This window comes from Bufo bufo, chromosome 1 (assembly GCF_905171765.1).
Source record: "Bufo bufo chromosome 1, aBufBuf1.1, whole genome shotgun sequence".
NCBI lineage: Eukaryota > Metazoa > Chordata > Amphibia > Anura > Bufonidae > Bufo > Bufo bufo.
In genome coordinates, this window is record NC_053389.1 from 19,391,977 (window position 1) to 19,396,941 (window position 4,965).

A 4,965-nucleotide genomic window follows, 5' to 3' on the forward strand; every position below is an offset into this window, starting at 1 on the left:
ATGACCGGAGGACCACCCAGTGTATGTGTGATGACACAGCGGAGTGGTGGGAGTGTATGAAGGGTGATATCAAGCAGTTTCTGATACGTGCTGCGAGGAGGCATAGTAATGTGGAGTATATGAGGTATTCTGCACTGAGGCTGAAGTTAAGCAGGTTATATGGTAAGATCAATAGTGGTGAGAAGATAGATGGTAAGTACGTCAGCCAGATAAAGCAGGAGATGCGAGAGCTGCAGTACGACCGCCTCAAGTCTCTCAAAGCAGAGGGGCAGTTCGATAATTGGGGGGTTCACAACCCAGACCCCTATATTGCCTGTAAGAACAGGGTTAATAAGAAGCTTATGACCAGCCTGTTAGATGAGGAAGGACAGAGCAGTCAGATCAAAGTAAACTCCACAAGATTATTGGAGATTATTACAAAAATCTGTTTAAAGGACGTCAGATAAGTGGTGACAGTATCAGAACTTACCTGAAAGGCGTCAAACTCCCCAAACTAGATCATGCACAAGCAGATGGCTTGGCTGAGCCCATAACTGAGGTGAAGAGGAGCATTGACTCCTTAAAAACCAAGAAGAGCCCGGGCTTTGATGGTCTGACCAGTGAATTCTATAAGGAGTTCAGAGATATATTAGCCCCAGACCTGGCGCAGGTCTATAATGATTGCCTCTCTGCCAGGGAACTTCTACAGTCACAGTATAAATCTGTTCTGGTTCTCCTGGCAAAGAAAGGAAATCTAAAAGACTTAAAAAACTGGCGTCCATTGTCTTTATTAAACACTGATTATAAAGTCTTGGCCAAGATCTTGTATCACAGGCTGAGTACGGTGGCAGATGACCTGATCATCTCCAACCAGACGTGTGGTGTGAAAGGCCGGACTATAGAGGACTCATTGCTGCTGGTGAGGGAAGCGGTGACCTACATCAGGCAGCACAGTGGAGGAGCATATGTGGTGGGGTTAGACCAGAGCAAGGCCTTTGACAGAGTCCATCATGACTACCTGTACCAGGTGTTGTTGGAGTACGGCCTTCCTGCACGCTTTGTACAATGGCTGCAGGTTCTCTATAAGGAGGCGGTAAGCCAGCCTCTGATTAATGGTCACTTGGCAGAGCCCTTTAGGATCATGTCTGGTGTAAGGCAGGGCTGCCCTCTAAGCCCATTATTGTACGTCTTCAGTCTGGATCCTTTTTTAAGAAAGTTGCAGGATAATAGAAATCTTTTGGGGTTGGAATGTCACCTACAGAGTAAAAGAGTGAACATAAAGTTCTGTGCTTATGCGGACGATGTGACGGTTCTGGTCTCGTCTAGTGAGGACTGTGTGGCCCTACAACAGGAGATAGCAGCTTTCTCTCTAGTGTCGAATTCTGCTGTAAATATGGAGAAGAGCGAGGCGTTGTGGCTGGGGGGTGACCGTGGGGTCTTCTCAGTGCCCTTTAGAACAGTGCAGGGCAAGATAAAGATTTTGGGGGTTCATTTTGGAACTGTAGATGATGGGAAGGTGAACTGGGAGGAGAAGCTGGCGGTGTGTGAGCAGAAGGTGCAGTGCTGGAGGCACTGGAAGCTGACTTATCAGGAGAAGATCCGCCTGCTGAAAAGCTTCCTTCTCCCGCTATTCCTCTATGTCAGTGTGGTGTTCCCAGTGCCCGATAAGTTACTTACCAGACTGACCAATATCTTCTTCCACTTCTTGTGGGGTAATAGGGTGAATATAGTCAGGAGGAACATTGTCTATCTCCCCCAGAAGGAGGGCGGCCTGTCCATGCCCTGCCCAGAGCTGTTCTTTAACCTAATGTTTCTGATGAAGAATTTCTCATTTTGTAAGAGTTTAGAGGTGAAGCCGTGGAGTCGTCTGTTTAAGAACCAGATCCAGCAGTTTGTGTCTGTGTGGTCGGTAGGTGACCCCATTAAGAGGATCTCGGGGCGCATTAAGAATAACGTTTCTTGGTATGCGGTACAAGCAATTAGCAAGATCATTAAATGGAAAATCTTATATGGTGAGGTAAAGCAGTTCAGTAGGAAAGAGATGTATAAGAACCTGCTGATATCTCAGTTTAGTGCCCATATCCAGCTGAGGAACGCCCCGAACCTGGATGTAAAACAGGCTGTGAAAATCCTGGAGGACCCCAGAGTCCCCGCTCACATGAAGGATGTGTCATGGCTGGCATTTCATGGAAAAATGTATGTCAGGGAAAATCTAAAGTGTAGAAATGTGCCAGACAGATCCTGCCCTAGAGAGCAATGCCATCAGGTACTGGAGACCATGGAGCATCTTCTGCTGGACTGTCCGTTCAGTGTCCAGGTATGGGAGGCCGTGTCACTGTCCCTTCAGTTACCACATCTAGTGGGACAGCCGTATAAACAGCTCTTGTATGGAGACTTCCCCCCAGATCTCAGACAATACAGCAGAAGTTCCCTGTATGTAGTGAATGTGGTGACCATGTACCATCTGTGGTGTGCGCGGTGCTGCCTGGTCATCAACAGAGAGCTCCTGACCTGTGATAAAATCTTATATAATATCCTGGAAAGTCTGAAGACGATATATAAGAAAGACATGAAAAATAACCGCAATAACGTCTACTGGAGGAACATCCATGTGTCAGCAATTGTATAATGTGTTGTGATGTCACTTTATATTTATTCTTTTCTATGATTTTATTGTAAGTGTACTGTAATATTTTGTTGCCTGTTTTAAAATAAAAAGATCATTATAGTAGTTATATTCTTGTACATAGGAGCAGTATTATAGTAGTTATATTCTTGTACATAGGAGCAGTATTATAGTAGTTATATTCTTGTACATAGGAGCAGTATTATAATAGTTATATTCTTGTACATAGGAGCAGTATTATAATAGTTATATTCTTGTACATAGGAGCAGTATTATAGTAGATATATTCTTGTACATAGAAGCAGTATTATAGTAGTTATAGTCTTGTACATAGGAGGCAGTATTATAGTAGTTATATTCTTGTACATAGGAGCAGTATTATAGTAGTTATATTATTGTACATAGGAGCAGTATTATAGTAGTTATATTCTTGTACATAGGAGCAGTATTATAGTAGTTATATTCTTGTACATAGGAGCAGTATTATAGTAGTTATATTCCTGTACATAGGAGTAGTATTATAGTAGTTATATACTTGTACATAGGAGCAGTATTATAGTAGTTATATTCTTGTACATAGGAGCAGTATTATAGTAGTTATATTCTTGTACATAGGAGCAGTATTATAGTAGTTATATTCTTGTACATAGGAGGCAGTATTATAGTAGTTATATTCTTGTATATAGTAGCAGTATTATAGTAGTTATATTCTTGTACATAGGAGCAGTATTATAGCAGTTATATTCTTGTACATAGGAGCAGTATTATAGTAGTTATATTCTTGTACATAGGAGGCAGTATTATAGTAGTTATATTCTTGTACATAGGAGCAGTATTATAGTAGTTATATTCTTGTACATAGGAGGCAGTATTATAGTAGTTATATTCTTGTACATAGGGGCAGTATTATAGTAGTTATATTCTTGTATATAGGAGCAGTATTATAGTAGTTATATTCTTGTACATAGGGGCAGTATTATAGTAGTTATATTCTTGTACATAGGAGTCAGTATTATAGTAGTTATATTCTTGTACATAGGAGCAGTATTATAGTAGTTATATTCTTGTCCATAGGACGCAGTATTATAGTAGTTATATTCTTGTACATAGGAGCAGTATTATAGTAGTTATATTCTTGTACATAGGAGCAGTATTATAGTAGTTATATTCCTGTACATAGGAGTAGTATTATAGTAGTTATATACTTGTACATAGGAGCAGTATTATAGTAGTTATATTCTTGTACATAGGAGCAGTATTATAGTAGTTATATTCTTGTACATAGGAGCAGTATTATAGTAGTTATATTCTTGTACATAGGAGGCAGTATTATAGTAGTTATATTCTTGTATAAAGGAGCAGTATTATAGTAGTTATATTCTTGTACATAGGAGCAGTATTATAGCAGTTATATTCTTGTACATAGGAGCAGTATTATAGTAGTTATATTCTTGTACATAGGAGGCAGTATTATAGTAGTTATATTCTTGTACATAGGAGCAGTATTATAGTAGTTATATTCTTGTACATAGGAGGCAGTATTATAGTAGTTATATTCTTGTACATAGGAGCAGTATTATAGTAGTTATATTATTGTACATAGGAGCAGTATTATAGTAGTTATATTCTTGTACATAGGAGGCAGTATTATAGTAGTTATATTCTTGTATATAGAAGCAGTATAATAGTAGTTATATTCTTGTACATAGGAGCAGTATTATAGTAGTTATATTCTTGTAAATAGGAGCAGTATTATAGTAGTTATATTATTGTACATAGGGGGCAGTATTATAGTAGTTATATTCTTGTACATAGGAGCAGTATTATAATAGTTATATTTTTGTACATAGGAGCAGTATTATAGTAGTTATATTCTTGTACATAGGAGCAGTATTATAGTAGTTATATTCATGTACATAGGAGCAGTATTATAGTAGTTATATTCTTGTACAGATTTTTTATTTGCAAGCATGAGAGGGTGTGTGGACGTTCAGCACTCACACTCTGTACCTGTTGCTCTGCTCCACCTCTAGTAGCAGACGCCTTATTCTGTTTAAGTCCTGGCCTCAGCAATATCATGATACCCGCTGAAGCGCAGTTTGCTCACCAAGGTCGACCTTCCTGACTCTTATCATCCATAGCATGACCTCAGCTCTGAAAATTTCCCAGTGTAAGACCTCGAAGAACTGTTACTGTAACTCTTTATTTCCTACTCAAGTGAAAATTTCTTCACCTGGGAAATATGAGATAAACAAAAACCACATGGATTACCGAAAACTGCGCTATGCGGGGGAAGGGGAAGATGCTCTGCAAAGGTGGACAAGGTCTTAAATAGGGCTCCGCTAATGGTGGTGCAGGAA